The 22,103-nt window shown below is 47.7% G+C and overlaps 1 protein-coding gene across 2 annotated transcripts in view; it reads right to left on the bottom strand.

The window, feature by feature from the left end:
* Positions 1–10,450, bottom strand: part of PKNOX2 (PBX/knotted 1 homeobox 2) — a 456,599-nt gene extending 446,149 nt beyond the window's left edge. For both annotated transcript variants that reach the window (XM_079955104.1, XM_079955109.1), the window contains exon 1: positions 10,335–10,450. The gene's annotated coding sequence lies outside the window, so the exon portion shown is untranslated. The remainder of the gene's footprint in view (positions 1–10,334) is intronic.
* Positions 10,451–22,103: the final 11,653 nt, after the last annotated feature.

The raw sequence follows: 22,103 nt of genomic DNA, 5'->3' as shown, positions 1-22,103 counted from the left end.
CCAGTATGTTTCTGAGCACAATTCAAAGTGTTGGTGCTGACCTTTAAAGCCCTAAATGGCCTCAGCCCAGTATACCTGAAGGAGCGTCTCCACCCCCATCGTTCTGCCCAGACACTGAGGTCCAGCGCTGAGGGCCTTCTGGCGGTTCCCTCATTGCGAGAAGTGAGGTTACAGGGAACCAAGCAGAGGGCCTTCTCAGTAGTGGCGCTCACCCTGTGGAACTCCCTCCCATCAGATGTCAAGGAAATAAACAACTATCTGACTTTTAGAAGACATCTGAAGGCAGCCCTGTTTAGGGAAGCTTTTAATGTTTAACAGACTATTGTTTTTTATATATTTTGTTGGAAGCCACCCAGAGTGGCTGGGGAAACCCAGCCAGATGGGCAGGGTATAAATAAATTATTATTTTGTTGTTGTTGTTGTAGCAGCTGCCAGAGAACAGACAAGGAGGATAGGCTACTGCTGCCTCACATTATGTGCTAGCTCCGAGGTACACAGGGGCACACCCTCCATGTTCAGAAAGAAAGAGGGAGTCTTGATTTTTTAAAAAAACAACAACAATGCTTTGTGTGTCCATGTCTAATTTTGCCCCTTTCTAAAATTTATTAAATGGTGTGTGTTTTTCTTTTTGTAAATCTACCAAAGAATAAAATAAAATAAATTTGGTGTCGTGGCGGTAAAAATGCTCTGCTGGGGAGGGCAAAAATGGGGTGTCGAGGGAGGTTAGTTGGGAAGTAGTGAGAAATGTCCCTATTTCCATCTGAGGAATGTTGGAGGGTATGCATCTGAAGGGCCAGAGGTTTCCCACTTCAGCTTACTCACACTGCCGAAGTTGAACCAACAGGACAAAAACAAACGAAAAGGTTTCCTTGCTACTGTCTCGCTTTGGGCTGTAAACAATGTACCTATGAAGCCACTAGAGCTTGCTTCTGAGTGTAGGATCAGCCTGGGAATCTAAACCCTTTAAGTTCAGATTCCAACAGATCAACAACTTCCACAGTTTCACTTTTATGTCCCCTCCTCTTAAATACATCAGGCATCTTGTTCTTGAGCACAAACTTTGAATGCATCAAGAAGCAAAGTGCCAGGTCTCTCTGCAGCACTGATGCAATTGTGTTCCTTATGAACTGAGCCTAGAATCAGAAGTCTGCAAAGCTTTTATTTGTGAATAAAAAACAAACAAACACTATTCATTCTTACAAACTCATTGCACAGAAGAGGAACCTTGAAATTAATGAACCTCAGTTGGCTCTAGCGAGTCTACTCTGAGCAGGGCAAGTGGATACATCGGAAAGTTTGCAGAAGTACAAACAGGGGAAAACAAATCACGCATGTGTATATAAGACAGGGCATAGCCCAAGGAAAATGGAGCAGGCTTGGTGGGCACAGACTGTCAGCAGTTGGCAAATGAAAACCGGAGAGGGGAGGAATGGAATATCCTGGAAAGGGCATGGCTGGCTGGCTGGCACGCTGAAGAGGAGCATTCCACATTGCTATATTTTATTGCAGCACCTATTTGTATTAAGCCTCGGGAGCAGTAGCCTGCACGGCGACAGACAGGCGCGCAGGAAAGTGGCATCCTGGTTGGCATGAATGAGTGTGTGATGCAGAGAAGGCAGGAGCGCTGTTGCAAGAGGGGCAGAGAGGACGATGCTATGGTATAAATGGGAAGAGAGGAGAGTAGGCTGCAGAACACAAAGAGGCGGGGAAAACACTTGAAAATGCATACATCTCAACCTGGCATAAGTCACGTGAGGCTTCTAGTTTAAAAAATAAAAATAGATAAAATTAAAAACAAACAAGTATGAAACCCATGCTTCTCATCCCCCTCTAGTGGCTATTTCCTATAGAGTAGCTAAGATGATTATACTGGCAGCTGCAGTTGTAAGTGGACCGCTGTTTCTGCTCCGGGTCTGTTCACAGTACCAGTTAATCTGCACCCAGTTTTTGAAGCCACATTCACACACCACTAGCAACAAACCATAGAGATCCTGCATTTTCTTTTCTTTTTTCATACTTTACAAAGTTGTTGTGGTACTTCACCAGATCTTAACCTATGACAGTGTTTGTAAGAATGGATTCCAAATATCATTGAATTTGTCCACGGCAAGTCTGCATTTATATGCAAGTTGTTCATATGTTGCGAGTTTGTATAAGTCTTCAGTCCAATCAGAGAAGGGAGCCACATTTTTTATTTTCCCAATTCATCAGTATCAGTCTTTCTGCTGTGGTAAGGGCACGGAGAGTCCACGCATATTGTCCTTTCATAAGGTTCCATGTGCCTGTATTTTTTTGACAAATGTTGCTGCTTGATGCATTTTTCCTCGAACCGGCTTCAATCAGACTATTGTATTTAATAGACTATTGTATTTTAATATTCTGTTGGAAGCTGCCCAGAGTGGCTGGGGAAACCCAGCCAGATGGGCGAGGTATAAATAATACCGGTATATTATCATCATTATCATCATCATCATCATCAGACTAGAAAACTGGAGTGGTTATGTGAACATACCCTAACAGCCACGGCATTTTATGTATTCGTCTTGTTCATTCATCTCTCATTTATTTGTTGCATTTGTGTTCTACCTTTTCATCCAAGGAACTTGAGATGGCACCCATGGTTTTCCTCCTTTTATCCTCACAACAACCCTGTGAAGTAGGTCAAGCTGAGATGCAGTGATTGACCAGGGGTCACCCAATGAGATTCTTGGCCAAATGGGGATTTCACCCCTAATCTCCTAGGTCCTAGCTAGTCCCACTCCCTAACCACGATGCCACATCTGCATGCATGTGCAGTTGGCAACTTCAGGAAGAGGCTGGGCAGTTGGGGTTGCAGGGGTGGGGAAGGCATGTGTGCTGGGTGAAGACAATCTTGCCCCCTCTCTAATGTAAACATCATGCAAATGCATCTCCAAAAGCACTGGAGACGGGTAATTGCCTTGCTGTGTATTAAGCCACTAATGTGAACATACCCTTAGATTACATGTGAGGTCTGTGTAGAATGCTACCCTTGAATTTCATGGTCCTTCAGCTCCACTGTTTTACTTTTCCCCCTCTTGGTACATATGCATGATCAGTGCTTTTCGTTTTGAGATACAACGCAGGCAAAAGCTTCACACGTGTGATGTAGGCTCTCTAGAATGAAGCAGGATACAGGACCTATCCAGATATGTGGGGGGAATCAAGATGCTGGACCACAGTTCATAAATCTTCTGGACATGGTGCCTGCGGCTCATGGGAGTTGTAGTCCAACAACATCCATAAGGCCACTAATTCCCTACCTGGGCTCTAGTTTAGCTGTTCTTAAGAGAGGAACAGCTGCTTTGTTGAGCTGTCTGTAAACACAGCTCAACAGGCACAGAAAAAGGTGTGCAGAAGTGTGTGCAAAAGTTCAGGCACAGAAAAAGGTGTGCAGAATTAATCGAGGGGCCGGAGAGACTCACCTATGAGAAGAGATGATGAACATTGGGGGATTTTGAGTTGAGAAGAAAGTAGATTCAACAAGGATGATATATTTAGAAATATGCACAGTGTAGAGAAAGCAGGTAGCAGTTTTACTCCCTTACTCATAAGTCATCCAGTGAATCTGAATGATAGATTTTAGGACAGACAAAAGGGAGCATTTCTTCACACAGCATAGATCAAAATGTGCGATTTGGCCATAGCTGTCAACTTTTTCCTCTTTTTTTTGCGAGGAATCCTATTCAGAATAAGGGAATTTCCCGTAAAAAAAAGGGAAAAGTTGACAGCTATGGATTTGGCCCCACGAGATCCAATGAGAGATGGCCACCAATTTGGGATGATTTAAAAAAGGAGATTAGCTTTACCATCTAATGACTTTGTTTAGCAATGGCTACCAGACATCATGGCTGCGTATTGCCACTGGCACCAGAGGTGACATGCCTCTGAATGCCAGTGTCTGGGGTACAGCATCAGGAGAGGACTACTGTACCCACAGACACCTGCATGGTTATTGCAGGGGACAGGCTGTTGGACTGGACAGATCTCTGATCAGATTCAGCAGGACTTTTCCTACATTCATCTTTCCTTCTTCTTCGACCTTGAATAGCACCCAACGTCTACCCAAGGTGCAACTGAGCTCATTTTCATTCCAGGCCATTAAATTCCAGAGGCTCATTAAAAGGAAGCCGGGAGCAGACAGAAACGCTTTGGGATCTGCACGGGTTGGGCTATGTGAGCCACAAGAAGCTTCTCCACTGCCCTATAAGTTCAGGGATGCAGTCCATGGTGCCTTGTGGCTGGGATCTACCTCCACGGCCTGTGGTTACTGGCTGCAAGGAATCACAAATGCAGAGAGCACTCTTGCACTCAGCTCCCACTGGTTGCACTGGTTTCCTAGTGGCATCTGGCTGCCCGCAGTGAGAACAGAACACTGCACTAACTGGGCCTTTGGCCTGATGCAGCAGAGTTCTTCCTATGTCAGGCTTAAGTCTTGTTAAGGTAGCTACAGACTGCAAAAGGCATGGGGCAGCAATGGGGCTGGGAGGGAGCAGAGTTCAGCTTATGTTGATGAACCTTATACATCCCTGAAACAGTGGCCTACATTTCCACGTAAGAGGTCCCAGATTCAATTCTTCACATCTTCAGTGGAAAGGATCAGAGGCATCAAGATATCTCCCTAAGACCTTTGAAGAGCTGCTGCCAGTCAGCTGCACAAAACACTAGGCTGGGTGGACCAATACTCTTCACTCAGAACAAGATAGTGCCATGAGCTTCGTATCAGAGATCAATAAAGGAGCAAGAGTGTGTTGGTGCTATCTCATTGGCTCAAGGCTGTAGGTCTGTTTTTGGCAGCGGCCCAGATGAAAGGATACACCAGAGTGTCTGATTTCTACTTGAGATATTTATTTATTTTCCCTATTAAAAACTTCTAAAAATATGAAGGCTAATTTAAAGGTGAAATGGATGAAGCCAGACACTTCAGACTTACGAAGCCCAGCACTCAAGGACTCCGTGCAACCTTATTTTGTAGCTGTACTTTATAATCTAATATTGAATTCTATGCTGGTTGGTTTATATCTCACTCGCTCACTCACTCACTCTCACACACACACTACCTTCCAAAATAACTCTACAATCAGGCTAAGTTATGTCAGTCACAAACTACTCCTATTTCAGTTTATTCTGACTGCAACTATGAAGTGGGGTTGGTTTGTCATAGTTAACATTTTTGGCAGGAGCTGAGTTGTGGGCGGTGGGGGGGGAGAGAGGCGGAGCTAGAAGGAGGGATGACACAAACAGATTTCAACATGCTGCAAGGAAGTAATTGCAAGTCTCTCCCCTGCTGTTGATGTACATGCGTAAGAGACACAAATACTGTGCTTGTAATGAGGTTAATATAAATGTACAGCAAACAAAGGAAGGTGTATTTACAGCTGCTTTTCACCCTCCTTGCAGTTGTCACTCGTCCAAAGATGCATTCTATCCAAACAATATCTGAGCCCTCCGACATCTGTTTTGTAGACTCTCTCTTGTCCACAGTGACTCCCTTAACCCTATAACTCTGGTCCATCTGCATCATCCACACACCGACCCTTTCTTTCACTTGGTCTACCCTCCACTCTGGTCTGCAATGAAACTGACCAGTTTCACTGGTGTGGAAGTCGTTCCTGCTGTAGATGGACTGAAATGGAGTGGAGAACTAGGTTCACCCCCTTGTGCTCCTTAGAGGGCAATAATAAGCATTCCATTTTTACCACAGAAGTATAGGCCATTCTAGCTTAAGAAGGCCGCTACCCAAAAGCTCTTTCCCATCCACATGTTTCCCTCCATATTCGTTTCCATTGGTCTTTCATTCCACAGATGAGTTGGGGGAATTAGGAAGAATGGTCAGCAGTTCATTTCCATGGGGAACATGTGGTGCATTGGTTAGAGCAGGAGGGGGGAACCTTTGGTCCTCTAGATGTTGGTGGCCCATCAGCTTTAGTTAGCATGTCAAATGGCTAGGGCAGATGAGAGATGCGGTTCACCAACATCTGGAGGTACAAAGAATCCTCACATCTGGGTTAGAGTGTAGGACCAGGGATAAAATCCCCACTTGACCATGAAGCTCACTGGGTGACCTTGGGCCAACTCTCAGCCCAACCTACCTCACAGGGTTGTTCGTGGGGGTAATATAGGGAGAGAGGGAGACAAGAACGCCATCTTGTGTTCCTTGGAGGAAAGTTAGCATATAAATGCAATAACCAACAAGGCTGAGAAATGTTCAGGTCCTAACCACATTTCCGGAGTTGAGGACTACCCACCCACCCTCAGGTAATTCTGGGGATTGCTGTATGCATGGACAGTGCTGGGTAAATACAGATAACAGGCAGGGCTGTATCTTCAGGCTCTCACAACCTAACCAGACTTCAAAATACAAGGAGTTTTCCTCCATAGGGCTTGTTTGAAGACCAAGGCACAACTTGCCAGCAAGAGTGTACCACTGTGCTGTAGCGGCTGAAGAGCCAGACTAGGCAGCAGCAAGATCCAGATTCAGATCCCAGCCGAGCTGTAAGAAATCAACTGTGTGACCTTGGGCCAGTCACTGTCCCTGGCCTAACCTGCTTTGCAGGGCTGCTGTGAAGCTCAAGGCGTGAGGACCTCAATGTGTAAGTCTAAGGTTAAAGAAATGACAGCTCTTTGGAAGGCAGGAAAGGAACTATCCTAGATAAGGAAAGACAGGAGAGGAGGAGGAGAATGGTCTAAAGGGAGATTTTAATCAGTATGTTCCAGTCACTCTACTTGGGCTTCTCTGGAAAGAAGCACCCCAAGTGTAACACTGATTATATCCCAAGGTGAAGACCAGGAAACTCAGCTTAGTTTAAAATCACCTTTATGCACAATTGGTTTAGCCTTGACGTTCCCCACCATACTCCGCTTCTCCTTAAGTCAATTTCAAATCCTTTAAGCTAACTCAGTCTTCCCCAATGTGGTGCCCTCCAGCTGTTTTGTGCTACAACTGGAGGAGAACAGGTGAGTGAAGGCTGGAAGAGGAGTCCAGCCAAAGAGAGAAAGTGGGAGCTTTGGTGTTAGGTGTTTTTTCCTTTTTCTTTTAAGTTATTATTAAAAGCCAATCCGGCAGATCTTCTGCTCAGCCCCACGGGGGGATAAACATGGTGCAATACACTCCTTTTATTTCATCACCAGCTTTGCTGCAAGTGTTTTTGTTCAATCTTTTTTGCTCCTGAATTGGGGAGGCAACTGGGTTTGGGAGTTCATCAAAGGCAGCTCTAGGACCCTTTTGGAGGTGGGGGCAGACAAGGGTCTTGGGGGGGGGTGACATGCAGGCAAAAACAGCCGCAGGCAGCCAGAGAAATAAGCTGGGAACGAAGGTGGAAACAGACAGAGAAAGGGAGAATGAACGGCGCCAGCCCAACAAGCCCCCATCGGGACCACAGATCCCAGAAACGGAGACATGTTCTCTAAGGAAAGGAAGAGGAGCTGTTAACCGGAATGGTTAGTCTGCTGGACCCTCTTGGAAGTTTACTAAATCGTGCCTCAAACAAACAAACAAAGTGATTTCTTTAGGTCACCACGCACCAATGAGATTTCATAACTTATTGCTATTTCTCCGGGATCCCGGCGTGCATGACCTATTGTCTTGGGAGGGGGGCGGCGTGAAAGAGAGAGAGAGACAGCAGAGAGAATCGAAGACATAACAAACACCGAGCGAGGCAAACACGCCGAGGGTGAGAGACGCACAACTCAGAAAACGACAGCACAGATTTCCAAGCCGGCCTCCGCCTTCCTGTTCCCTCTCCAGCGAGTCAAAGGGAGGGAGAAGATAAGCCGGGACCAGAGCTCTCTCTGAAGACCCTCTCCAGATGGAGATGATCACAAGAAATATTATATATATATATATATACACTGTATATAACTACATATATAATTGCATTTTTATCATCGCATCAGCATGATCACAACAAAAAAATATTATTAAATTATATTGCTTTTTAAAAATAATATCACAGTGCTACTAGTTTTATTTATTTAATTTTTTTATTAACAACTTCCTGCGAAACCAACTCGCCTAGAGCCCAATCGTGAGAGCGAAATAATGTCTAACGCAGCAGCAGGAGCGCGATCCAGCCCACGTTTACCCAGAAGTAAGTCCCACCTAGTTCAAAGGGGTTTATTGCTAAGAAGCGCTGCCCTAGGTGCGGGAAATAGAGAGCCACCGCTTTCCTGACGGTGGGTTTTTTCGGAGGGGGATGGGGAAATGAGACTTAAAAACAGCTTGGCGACGTTTAAAGAAATAGATGGATGTTAGGAAAGGGTTTCTCCTTCGTTTGAGAAATCGGCCTCGAAACTCTGCCAAGTCGGCGAGCGCCCCGGCGAAGGCGTCCGCGCCCCCATCACCCCCTCCTCGGTTGCCCAGTTCGACGAGGCTCCTCGTTCCCACCGGCAGCGCGGACCGGATCGCAGCCTCGCGCAAGAGATCCGCTCGCCAACGAACTCCCTAGCCGGCAACATACAGACAGGGGGATCTTTTTGTTGCTCAGGCGGAACAGCCCCGGAGCGCGATTCTCCCTGCTCTCCGGCGAGCGCCTGGCCGGAGTTTCTTCCCCGGGAGGCGAGCGACCCTGCCCAAAGCCGGGCTCTGCTCCCCCGGCCCCACTCGCGTCCCCGGGCGCCTGCCGTCGTGCAAGGCTCGGGCGGGGAGAGAGCCAGCGAGCGAGCGCAGCCTGTTCTCCCCCCGCGGCGACAGCGACGCGCACCCCTTTGTCTCCTCGGCAGACGGAGCGAGCCAGCAGGAAAGGAGAGCCGGAGAAAGTCTGCCTGAGCGAGCGCCACCAGCTCGGCCTCGGTCCCCGGGGCCCCCGCCCAGGTTGGCGGGGGTGGTCGCCGCCTCTGCCTCGGGCGCCCCTCCAGCAGAGCGCCGCCGCCGTCCCCCGCCTCCTCCCCACCTGCGCCCTCGCCAGCCAGCCAGCCAGCCAGCCGCGCGCCCTAGCCGGAGAGCCCCGGCCGTCCCCGTCGCGCAATCGGCAGGATCTCCCTTCAGCAGGCCGTGCTCACAACTCGGCCCAGGGACCCCCCAGCAGCGGATCTCCGGCCCAGCGCCAGGCCCCGTTGAAGAATCTGGCAACAAGCCCCCTCCTCCCCAATCGCTCCGCCAAAATACGCTCCAAAACCCCCCAGATAGGCCGCCAGCCGCCAAGTCTCGTGGCGCCCTGAGCGAGGGTCTCTCTCCCCAACACCGCCACCTCGAACTGCGTTCTCCCGGCTCCTCCAGCGAGCCAGCGGCAGCTTCCCGGGCGCTCTTTCCGACTCTGCCTCCGAAGAAGAAGCAGCAGCCCCCGCCGAGGTGCATCCCAAAAGTTGGACGACGACGCGTCTCGGAAGCAGCCCGCCTCCGCCACTGCCAGCACTCGGGGCCGTCCAAAGCGCTACCGGCGAGGCTTCCCTAACCTTCTCCTGCACCGCTCGCGGCTCAAAAGTACGAAAAGGGGGTGTCATTCTTTCCCCGCGCCCCAAGCCTATCACCTTCAAAGCGCCCACAAATTAGTCTCCCGCCACCGCACCCCGCACAGCCTCCAGAAGTCTCCTCGACCCCTCTTCTCTCCTTTCCCGACCCGTCCTCTCTCAACTTTGCGGTTCTGCCAGCCTCGCCTCCAAAAGGCAGCCCCGCAAACCTTCCGCATCTCGCGCCTCTCCTCACCCCTTCCTATCTCCGCCCCCTAGAACCCCATGCCAGTCTCTCTCTCTCCCCCCCCTTTCCCCACCCCACATTCCACTCGGCCTTGGAGGGTCCCCTTTGCGCCTCCGAACCCAGTTCTTGCGCCTTCGACAGCTTCGGGAGATCTTTGGGCGCCTGCCTCTCCCCAAACACCCCACCGCTGCTCCACGGAGCCTCGCACCTGCAGAGCAACCCAGAAAGACGCCCGTCCGCCCGTCTCCAAACACATCCTCACGGAGTCCTTTCCACCTCTCCCCTCCTCGACGGCACCGTCCCCACCAAGCCCGCTTTGTCCCCCACGAAAGTCGTCCTCCCTCCGTCCGTTACCACCCCACCCCCGCCCCCGCCGGCTGCTCGGTTGTCCTGCCCGTCAAAGGCTCAGAGCTCAGCCAAAGTCCCTGGCTCGGGAGAAGGAGGAGGGAGGAAAAGAGAAACCGGGGGGCGTCTCCCCGACGGCGCTGCACGGAAAGCCCCCGCGTGCCCCCTTTCCCTCCCCTGCTCGCAAGCCTGGCTCGTGGCCGGTGCCTGCTGCCCAGCCAGCTGCAAGCACAGCAGCGGGAGCAGCAGCTGCTGCTGCTGCGAGCGCAGAGCCCGCTTTGCCCGCCCCTGCGAGTCTGCGACGCGCCGCGACTCGGCTCCCTGAATGACAGCTTACCTGCATGCCAATCTTCATCAGACTGACACCGGCCTGACAGCGCAGCCTATACTCACTGCCTGGCCCTGCCGCGCGTCAGCCCGGCCCCGCCCTCGACGGGCACACCTCCTCCTGCCGCCCGCGCACCGCCCCCAGCCCGGCCCCGAGCGCTGGTGCTCGACAGGCGAAGCGCGCACCCGCGCGCACTCGCGCTCCCAGCCGGCTTGTCTCCCCCTAGCGGACTCGCTCGCCTTTCAAGCGGCCGCCTCCGCGGCTAAGAGATCTTTTCCCAGAGCTTTTTTGCATGCTGGCGTCTAGAGATGCTCTCCCAGTGGATCCCAAAACAGCGCATCTCTATCTCTCTACTTTGAGGGAAGGAAGGGGCACAATCCGGCAGGTGCGGCTTGCCGGAAGAAAATCCTTGGTAGTTCTTCTTGCTCCAGTTCTGGAGGAATGTTGCGGCTTAAAGAGTTGCCAACTTATCGGTTTCTGTGCACTAAACTGCACAGCACTGCCTGCTGTGATTCCGGAGGATTCCTGCATGTTGAGGTTTCTGAAAAGGGCACACAGGACTAGGAGAGACTGGATTTTAATGCTGGCTGGTTGCCCCCTCCCCGCCTGTATTTTTACCGGAGAGTGAGTCCCAAGGCTGTTCTCTTTCTTCCAGTTGCTGCGAGAGGGAATGGGGAAAATAACATAACCACTTGTTGGTAGCTTTTGTTCGTTAAAATTGGCAATTATCTTACACTCCCTTCCCTGCCTCTGTTTAAAAAGGCCACAGTACTGAGGTTTTTGGAAATATGCAGATTTATTTAAATTTAATTAACAATCTGTCAGAAAGCGGAAGATCAGTCAATTAAAATTCTTCAATCAGTGACAGCCCTGTTCAAATCTTTCGTGATATTATTACAGTTCTTTGGAAACAGAAATAGGCTGGGATATTTTGGGAAGTAGAAGAAGAAGAAAAACAATGTGCTTTGGGGCTTTTGCCCTTCCAGATAAATCGGGGTGGGGAACCTGTGGCCCTCCAAATTTTGTTGAACTTCAACACTCATCATCCAGCCCAGCTAGGCCAATTCGTTCTGGAGGCCCGTTCTTAACCTGAAACTGTTCTTAACCTGAGGTACCACTTTAGCTAATGGGGCCTCCCAATGCCACCACATGATTTCTGTTCTCATCCTGAAGCAAAGTTCTTAACCCGAGGGACTATTTCTGGGTTAGCGGAGTCTGTAACCTGAAGTCTGTAACCCGAGGTACCACTGTACAACAGCCTTCTTCATCATATGGACCCAGGAATCCCTAGGCATTCTTATTGCTTGTCTCTCTCCTTCCTACCCTTTTAACAAGAGTTTTGTATTTACCGTATTTTTCGCTCTATACGACGCACCAGACCACAAGATGCACCTAGTTTTTGGAGGAGGAAAACAAGAAAAAAAAATATTCTGAATCTCAGAAGCCAGAACAGCAAGAGGGATTGCTGTGCAGTGAAAGCAGCAATCCCTCTTGCTGTTCTGGCTTCTGTGATAGCTGTGCAGCCTGCATTCGCTCCATAAGACGCACACACATTTCCCCTTACTTCTTTAGGAGGGAAAAAGTGAGTCTTATAGAGAAAAAAATACGGTGATTTAATTTCAGCCATGCTTGCGGAGCTGCGGGGAAAACACAAGCAACTGTATCTTTCTTCCAGCTAGATTCCACTCCTTGTGTTTCCTGCATGACCAGTGTCCTGTCTCGCAGTGTCTGGTATGAACCAGGAGTAGGATGCAGGTGATGCTGTGGGTTAAACCACAGAGCTTAGGACTTGCCGATCAGAAGGTTGGCGGTTCGAATCCCCACAACAGGGTGAGCTCCCATTGCTCGGTCCCTGCTCCTGCCAAACTAGCAGTTCAAAAGCACACCAGTGCAAGTAGATAAATAGGTACCACTCCAGCGGGAAGGTAAACGGCGTTTCTGGGCGCTGCTCTGGTTCGCCAGAAGCGGCTTAGTCATGCTGGCCACATGACCCGGAAGCTGTACGCCAGCTCCCTCGGCCAATAAAGCGAGAGGAGCGCCACAACCCCAGAGTCGTCCGCGACTGGACCTAATGTTCAGGGGTCCCTTTACCTTTATGAACCAGGAGTACCATGTTGCAAAACTTTGGGCTAGTGGCAAATTACTGTTATTGTTGCTCTTACCACCACCAAAACAAAACAAGAGTTTTGTATAACTAACTTACTACATGCCTAGGGAGACTTGCATCAGATGCTGCCTTGTACCAAGTCAGACCATGGGTCCATCTAGCTCAGAGCTGTCTACACTGACTGGCAGCTGCTGTCTTGCATTTCAGACAGGGATCTCTCCCAGCCCTACCTGGAAATGCCAGGAATTGACGCAGGGACCTCCTGCATGGAAACTCAACCACTGAGCTACACTGGAAATAAAACTATTTTGCATTCCAGCTGTCACTGCTAAATAATGCCCCTCTCATTCCCTCTAAAGGAAATCTTGATGCTTCCTTGCAAATAGCAATGGAACCAAAACGGGACAGAAAAACAAAAGGTATCAACACAGTTCCGGGTGCTCAAAATTTTGCAGAAGTGTGATTTTTTAAAAAAGTAATATTCTAGAACTACCCAAAAAGTTCTCCCAAATCAGTGTGATGTTGAATTGAGTGACTAAAGGGAAACTGATGAGGGAAGTGGGCTGTGAATTGGCATCCTTCAGCCCCTAATTATAGCATCCCAGAGGAATGGTTGGTACCCTTAAACCCTGAGAATCAAACAAAGTCCCTGAGTGGCACCTAAGGCTGCATCTTGTTCCTAGTGCCGAAAAATCCATGTGTGTGAACACCACGGCACAAAGCAGCACATAGGTCTGCCATGATTTGTGCCAGTTCTATTCTTCATCCTGTCTGCCATGCATTTTTTTAAAAATCCTGTTCTTAAAACGCTTTCTAAAGATACATTCCTGTCCCCCACCCACCCACCCTTCCACTCTACATGCTCTGACAAATTGGCTGTTAAAATTCCCTCTCCCTGCCAATAGGCACAAGGGAAACTCTGCAAAGTCATCTCAGCTCTTTCATGACTCTCTTCTCCAAAAACAACCAGCTCTCCTGAAAAGCAAACATCTCTCTTAGAGCAGCAGGGCTCTTCAGTGAGCATGATGGACATTTAACTGCTTCCTAAAATATTATTTCAGTTTCCCCTGGTCTTGATATTAACGAAAAGAAGGTCGCAATAAAACCGCACTAGGACAGCGTTGCCAAGATACCTGGCTCCTTCTTCTGTATTTAATGGGCACCTTACAACACAGCCCTAAGCAAATCCCACTGTGTTTAATAAGTCCTACTCACAAGTAATTGTATGTAGCATTGCAGCCTTAGTTCCCAGCTAGTTGCTATTGCCTGTACATTTACTATAGCTGCTTTTATATATTGCATTTATCATTGCAATGCCATTTCTGTGGCTGTAGTGTTGTTGTTTTAAAACTTAGTTTTGTATTTTGATTTTGTTAAGCCTCCATAGTTTTTGCACAATAGAAAAACAGACGTTTTGATGGTGATGGTGATGGTTGCATGCAAGTAGCAGATTCAGTCCTGGGATTTCTGTTCCCTATGCAGCCAAAATCAAACCATCCAGGAACAAGACGGAACCCCCAAAGTTTGTAAAAGTACAAAACAAAACCCTTTTGGGGGGGAAAGTAGCACTGGAGGCAGGATGGAAATGCGAAAGGGTGGAATGGAGCACTCTGGAAAGGGGCATGGCTGGCTGGCACCCTAAACCAGATCACTCAGTGCTGCAATATTTTGTTGCAGTTCCTACTTGTAAAGACATCAAAGCAGTTTGCTCTGCAGACATCAGTGAATGAAGCTTTTCATTACACAGAGCTAAATGTAAGCACCTGCTCCTGTCGACGCATCAGCCTGCTGTTATTGGCCTATGGAGAAAAGGCCAGTTAAAACAAAAACAAAAAACTTGCAACTCTACTCTGGAACAACTTTTTTAAAAATCATGATCTGGAGTTGCAGCAATAGGTGGACCAGATGCAAAAGGGACAGGGGTTCTGTGCAGAAGAGTTTAGCAGTAGGAAGACCAGATACAGAGCACAACAGGTATTCTGTGTAGAAGAGACCTTATATCCTCTCAGAGCTGCAGTTTCTCAGAGTTTCCTGAGGGAAAGGACTGATTGTTAAACTACTCTGAAAAGACTCTCCTCCCTGGAAGAGAGGGGAGTGGTTTTGGGCGGGAGCCCGAGCTCCGCCCCTAGCAGGGGGTGGTAGCCCCCTGCCTCCCCCACTCACCTGGCTGGCGCCCACGCCCATCGGCAGGCACCCAACCAGGTGCCTCTGAGGGGGCGTGTTCAGCAGCCTATGTGCTGTGGCGCCAGCCCCTCCTTGGCCTCATTCTCCTCTCCGTCGTCTCGTCGCGAGTCACCCACCCTCTACTCCCTTCAAGCTCAGGGTCTTAGTTCCTTGGCCTTGCTATGGACCTTAGGTTGGTCGCCCTGGTTGCCCAGGGGGCCTGGTAGGAATTTTTCCATTTGGCATTAGGCTTTTTGGTTTTTTCGCCTACCTCGTAGCAATCGTCACAACTTTCGTGGTATTGGTGGGTAGGTTAGGCATTGGAATAAAGTGTTGTGGTCTGTTGAAGAGCTAGGTGTGGCCATCGCCTATGCCTTCAATTTTTGGGTATTCCGTTAAAGGAATCTGGCGGTCATGTATTCTGTCCGAAGCCTGCTTGGCGGGAGGCCATGGCACGACCCTCGGTGACATCAGGGTAGAGCCTATAGTTGGATTAGCATCAACAGGCTCCACCTACTGGTGAATAAACCCCCTTGTTTTAGTGCTTTCGAACTGCTAGGTGGGCAGGAGCTGGGACCGAGCAGCGGGAGCTCACCCCGTCATGGGGATTTGAACTGTAACCACTGAGCCTAGGGCTTGCCAATCGGAAGGTCGGTGGTTCGAATCCCTGTGACGGGGTGAGTTCCCGTTGCTCGGTCCCTGCTCCTGCCAACCTAGCAGTTCGAAAGCACGTCAAAGTGCAAGTAGATAAACAGGTACCGCTCCAGTGGGAAGGTAAACGGCGTTTCCATGCGCTGCTCTGGTTCGCCAGAAGCAGCTTAGTCATGCTGGCCACATGACCTGGAAGCTGTATGCCGGCTCCCTTGGCCAATAAAGCGAGATGAGCACTGCAACCCCAGAGTCGTCCACGACTGGACCTAATGGTCAGGGGTCCCTTTACCTTTACCTAACAACTCTTAGCACCCTTAACAGATGACAGCTCCCAGGATTCTTTTGAAGAAGCCATGACTGTTTAAAGTGTTTTGATACTGCTCTAAATTTTAGTGCAGCTGAGGCCTCAAACTAACCTGTCTGCTAGCGCAAGAGCCCTTGCAACTAGCAGATGGAGAACAGTGGATTAGGCCCTGTTTGAATAAAATTATGAAGTAAGAATTATGTACTGAATTATGTAGAAAATTTCAAACTTAGAAAGCGGTTATGTTTTGCGGGCTCATTTTAAAATGGCTTACACCATGTAAATAGCTCCAAGTCTGCATCCATTAGCAAAGAATAATAATACACTGGCTGTTTTCATATTTTGAAGGGGAAGGGACTCGATCTCTCATTATTCTAGCTCTGTGGTTTAAAGCAGAGAGCAGCACAATTGGTCAAATTCAGAGCCATTTGCTCATGTTAATTTCCTGCCAATTTCTTTCTTTCTTTTTTCGAAGATGCAATTAAGGAACCAGATAACTTGAAACATTTCTGCTTCTGCTTCTTTTTTTAATGTTGAGATGGATTATAATCCTAATTTGAAAATGCTTCTTAATGGACCATTAGCCACCCTTGACTTCTTCTCGGGTCAGCTAAATACCTCCCACCACTGCGAGGCAGTTGGCAGCAAGAAGATAACAGCGCTCACCTCATTAGATATTATTGCTTCAGCAGCAGTGGGTTTTTTTGGGGGGGGGTCTTTTTTTTTTTAAGTAGAGTAAAGTAAAAAAGGGTGACAAGAGACAACAAACCTCAACTATCACAAAGATGGATTCATGGTCCTCTAGAAGTAATCGCCCAACTTACTCAGAACAAACCAAATGAAATCAATAGACTGACGTTATCTAGGCCCGTTGATTTCAATGGGTCTACTCTTAGTATGGCTAACATTGGTGAGTACCCTAAACGTTCTGCAAAAGTTTGACTAGTAAATACTTTGCCAGTTTATGATTATACTTTGTTGCATGTGTGCCAGAAAGAGAGAGAGAGAGAGAGAGAGAGAGAGAGAGAGAGAGAATGAGGAAAATGGCGCATGAGACGAAGAAGAAGCATTTGGATTTGATATCCCGCTTTATCACTACCCGAAGGAGTCTCAAAGCGGTTAACAATCTCCTTTCCCTTCCTCCCTCACAACAAACACTCTGTGAGGTGAGTGAGGCTGAGAGACTTCAGAGAAGTGTGACTGGCCCAAGGTCGCCCAGCAGCTGCATGTGGAGGAGCAGGGAATCGAACCCAGTTCACCAGATTACGAGTCCACCGCTCTTAACCACTACACCACACTGGCTTCCTGAGTTAGTATGTGAGGGGGTCTTTGTGTGTGAGAGAGAAAGAGAGCCTAGTGTGAGCCTGTAAGCATTGGGGGGGGGGGAATTGTGTGCATGTAGACGTGCAATTCCCTCACTTGTGTGTGTCTGTAAGTGTGGCCACGCCAGCCTTTTGGCCATGCCACCATTGGCAGGTGATCCCTGAAGAGTTTATCATGGGACATTGTGCTCTCTGACCAAACCTGCTTGGCTAAAAACACCTGGCCCAGCAAATGATCCCTTTACAATATGCTCAAGCCTTTTCTGAAAGAGTACTAATTTGCGGAGAAAGTGTCATGTGATGAGCTGCTGTTAAGACACGGAGTGGGAACCTGTGAGCCTTTGAGATGTTGTGGAACCACAACTGCCATCACCCTCAACCAGCTGGCAAGGGTGAACTATTTCTGGAAGGCCAAAAGTACAGCCTTTCCCTGCCTGCAACGAGAAGCTGCAAAATATATTTGCGTGTATAAGGAGCTAAAGGTGAGTTTTCTTGATGCAATTAATAACGATTTGTGTTGACGGGGTTTGCTGGGTCACTGGCTTCCTTCAAAAGAATAAATCTGTTGGACTAGCGAAGCCACCATATGGTCCACTATAAGACTCCCCCCCCCCTCCAAAACAACAACAACAAAACGACCCACCTTTGATTATGTGACACTGAAGGAAGAGAAAGACAACAGAAGGCATGTGGGAGGAAGGACAAGCAGCCATTTGTGGGGAAAGCGTGCCAGAAATTGTTTTTATTTTGGCTATTTATTTTCCAGGGCACACTTTGCCAAGTGGCCGTCCTCAAATGTTATTTATTAGCCTCTGCCTGCACCCTGGCTGTTTCTGTGCAGGATGATCAGACAGGTGTTTTTTCAGCATCATGAATAAAGGTAGCCTCTTACAACATGACCCACACAAGCGAAAAGAGGGAAAGCATCACCCCAAAGCTTGCATATGCTCATTTGATGTACAGGTACAAATTTAGGAATAACATAATTTGAATAGAAATCATGTACATTTGACCAGGTGATCTGTATGCCTCCTTGGTCTGCTGTCCAGCTGCCCACCACTGACCAGCTTATTTCAAGGTCCCTCTTGCTTTCCCTTCTTATAGTTAGCGTATTTTTCGCTCCATAAGGCGCACCTGACCACAAAGCGCACCTAGTTTTTAGAGGGGGAATTCAAGAAAAAAAAAATTATTTAAAGGGAGCACTGAGCAGAGCCTGTATGCATTCCAGGCTCTGCTCAGTGCTCCCTTTCACGAGCCATGTGGAGTGTGTGTGTGGCTCTTGGGGGCTTTTCCCCAAGGAGGGAGAAGGGCAGCCCATCACTGATGGGCTACCCTTCTCCCTCCTCTGGAGGGTACTCATAAAATGGCGGGGGGTGGTGGTCCATCTAGGTCAGGACTGGCTGCAGCTCTATGGAGTTTCAGGCAGGGGTCCCTTCCAGCCCAATCTGGACTGAACCTGGTACATTGTCAATGTATACAGTGGTACCTTGGTTCTCAAACGCCTTGGCACTCAAACAACTTGGAACCCAAACACTGCAAACCCAGAAGGAAGTGTTCCAGTTTGCAAACCCTTGTTTTGAGTGTTACGCTTCCGATTTGAGTGTTATGCCGAGGTCTGTTTTTGCTATTTATTTTGCATTTTTGTTTCTGCAGCTTTTTGTTTTGTTTCTTGTGACTATGTGGAACTCAGTTCAGCTACTGATGGATTGATTGCAGTACGTTGTTTATTGCTTTCATTTTATGGAGCAATGGTCTCGTTAGGTAGTAAAATTCATGTTAAATTGCTGTTTTAGGGGCTGTTTTTAAAAGTCTGGAACAGATTCATCCATTTTGCATTTCTTTCTATGGGAAAGTGAGCCTTGATTTTGGAACGCTTTGGTTTTGGAACAGACTTCCGGAACGGTTTAAGTTTGAGAACCGTATATACATATACAGTGGTACCTCAGGTTACAGACACTTCAGGTTCCATACGCTTCAGGTTACAGACTCCGCTAACCCAGAAATAGTACCTCAGGTTAAGAACTTTGCTTCAGGATGAGAACAGAAATCGTGCTCTGGCGGCGCAGCAGCAGCAGGAGGCCCCATTAGCTAAAGTGGTGCTTCAGGTTAAGTACAGTTTCAGGTTAAGAACGGACCTCCGGAACGAATTAAGTACTTAACCCGAGGTACCACTGTATAAATTTGCTCTGTCACTGAGCTTTGGCAAGTATCTGCTCACTCTGTGCAGTGAATCATCCCCTCTTATACACAAATGTCTGGATCTTCATAGGCAATCGTCATAGAATCCATTTATTGTTTTTATATCCCACCTTGTTTCTCCCCAAGGAGCTCAAGATGGTACACAAAGAATTGTAGAGCAGAGTGGAAGGGTTGGAAGGGACCTGGGGGTCATCTAGTCCAACCCCCAGCAACACAGTAATCTCAGCTAAAGCATCCATGACAGATGGCCATCCAACCTCTGCTAAGAATATACCTGTATACCTGAAGGTGCGTCTCCACCCCCATCATTCTGTCCAGACGCTGAGGTCCAGCACTGAGGGCCTTCTGGCGGTTCCCTCACTGTGAGAAGTGAGGATACAGGGAACCAAGCAGAGGGCCTTCTCGGTAGTGGCACCCACCCTGTGGAACTCCCTCCCATCAGATGTCAAGGAAATAAACAACTACCAGACTTTTAGAAGACATCTGAAGGCAGCCCTGTTTAGGGAAGCTTTTAATGTTTAATAGATTATTGTATTTTAATATTCTGTTGGAAGCCGCCCAAAGTGGCTGGGGAAACCCAGCCAGATGGGCGGGGTATAAATAATTTATTATTATTATTATTATTATTATTATTATTATTATTATTATTATTATTATTATTAACCTCCAAGGAAGGAGTCTTCCACCTCCACTGTTGAACATCTCTTGCTGTCAGAAAGTTCATTCTGATGTTTAGCCTGTTAGACGCTTTCAGGAGGGAGAATCCTGTGCTTGCCAGGTATCCTTAATGCTCTTTCCCCAGAGAGGTACATGAGGGTTGGATTCAAGAAAGCAGCCTGAACTTTTGCAACTGTGGAGCTGCACTTATGAAGAAGTGTAGCCTGAACTTCAGCTGGGCTTTCCCTTTTTTTGCTGTCTCAGGATGGCGTTGCTTGAAGGATTGAGCCCTAAATCAACTTTATGGGAGCCCACAGTCAGTGACTGCTCCAAAGTGTCATGACATTTTTCTGGGCAACTGCAATAAAGATATCGACCAATCTTTTTAACTTGGGAGGATGAGCCTCTGGGCATCAGGCTAGTTTTGAGAATTACTGACAATAATAGAGTGTGCCTCAGTTGGAGGCAGCCAAATAAAAAATATAACGGGTGTAGAAATATGCTAGCCATCAAACAGAGAGAGACTTCTCTTCGAGGTGGTTCACAAGAGCAAGTCATTAATAAATTGAACAGTTTTAGGGGGAGGCAAGAATTTCCACCCAAGTCTAATACCATTCTTTAAAGGTTCTGTTGGTGAAAAGGGATGTCCAGAGCTAAACAAGGTTTGTGGCTTCCTCTTTTCTTTTAGCAAACAAAATTTCCCAGATCACTGAAATTGTGCAGAAAATATTATTTCCCCTGCAAAGTAGGTCATAGGGCCTCCCTATCTCTGCCTTAGTCCCCTTCCCATATCGGCAGCACTGAGATGATGATGTTTAGGGAAGTTTTTAATACTTGATGCTGTATTGTTTTTAACACTTGATTGGAAGCCGCACAGAGTGGCTGGGGAAACTCAGACAGATGGGCGGGGTATAAATAATAATTTATTATTATTATTATTATTATTATTATTATTATTATTATTAGCAAAATAACGACAAAATAATGGAGATGAGCACACTGATTATGCAAAAACCACAATGTGAGAGTTAAATTTTAGCCATACCCACATTCAGTGGAGGTGGGGGTAAGGCAGTGATACCTAGTTTAGAAATTTTACAGTTTCGCCACATGGGTTGTGCTGTAACCCCACAAATTCTGCATTGCAGGAATTGCCAAACCTTTCAGGGTGCATTTGCAAACCAGAGAAATTGTTGCGGGTACCATGCACTACAATCACATGCATGCATAGCAATCACACTCACCACAATTACCGTATTTTTTGCTCTATAAGACTCACTTTTTCCCTCCTAAAAAGTAAGGGGAAATGTGTGTGCGTCTTATGGAGTGAATGCAGGCTGCACAGCTATCCCAGAAACCAGAACAGCAAGAGGGATCACTGTGCAGCAATCCCTCTTTTTGTTCTGGCTTCTGAGATTCAGAATATTTTTTTTCTTGTTTTCCTCCTCCAAAAACTAGGTGAGTCTTATGGTCTGGTGCGTCTTATAGAGCGAAAAATAGGGTACACATAACCACTGCAAACACATGCACACCTAAAATGCATAAGGAATTGGCATTTTTAAAGATTTTTTTTAAAGCTTTATTTGGCCTGGGGAGGTGGTGGCAGCAGCAATTTTCCTATAGATTGTAACTAGGGAGAGAAGATTCACCCTTGTTTCTTTCAACCCCAATTTCAGAAGTGTGGGGGAGGGGGTTACACAGAGCAAGACCCTAAGGGTGCTTCATGGCTGCAACGTTGACAAGCCACGCTGTGTCACAGAGCAAAGAGATAGTGGCCACAACCCAGCCAATAGAAAGCGCATTTGAGTCCCACTGATTAAGGTTAAGGATGGGCTGAAATGCTCTCTGTTAATTGAAATTAATGGGACTTGAAAGCATTTCACTTTGGCTGAATCATACCTCTTGTATTCAGAAGTACATTAGAGAAGAAATATAAATGACTCTTTGGGCTTAGACAGAAGAGGGAAACTGCAAGGCACAACAACTTAATAGCGGTCCATTTGGATTTTAGTCCACAAGTTTTAACTGTGGCTCCATCATTACCTTCTGGGAAGAAGTTGCAACTGAGCAGTAGAACAACTGGTTGGTGTGCAGAAGGTCCCAGGTTCATTTCTTGACATCTCCAGGTAGGGCTGAGGAAAGACTCCTCTCTAGAAAGCAGCTGCCAGTCAAAGGCAGACAATACAGGTGGACTCTTGGTCCATCTAGCTTCCTGTGGTCCTATGTTTCCAATGTTGTTAATAATCATCAAAGAGTTTAAGCTAGAAATAGCCTCCCCAGAAAGAGAGAGTGTGTCATATTCATATCCAAAGGGATGCAGGTGCTATAGGTAAAGGTAAAAGGACCGCTGACTATTAGGTCCAATCGTGGCCGAC

The sequence above is a fragment of the Podarcis cretensis genome, assembly GCF_951804945.1.
Source record: "Podarcis cretensis genome assembly, chromosome: 15".
NCBI classification, from domain to species: Eukaryota; Metazoa; Chordata; class Lepidosauria; order Squamata; family Lacertidae; genus Podarcis; species Podarcis cretensis.
Note: the sequence above shows the minus strand (reverse complement) of the source record. Positions and strands in the feature narration are given on the sequence as shown.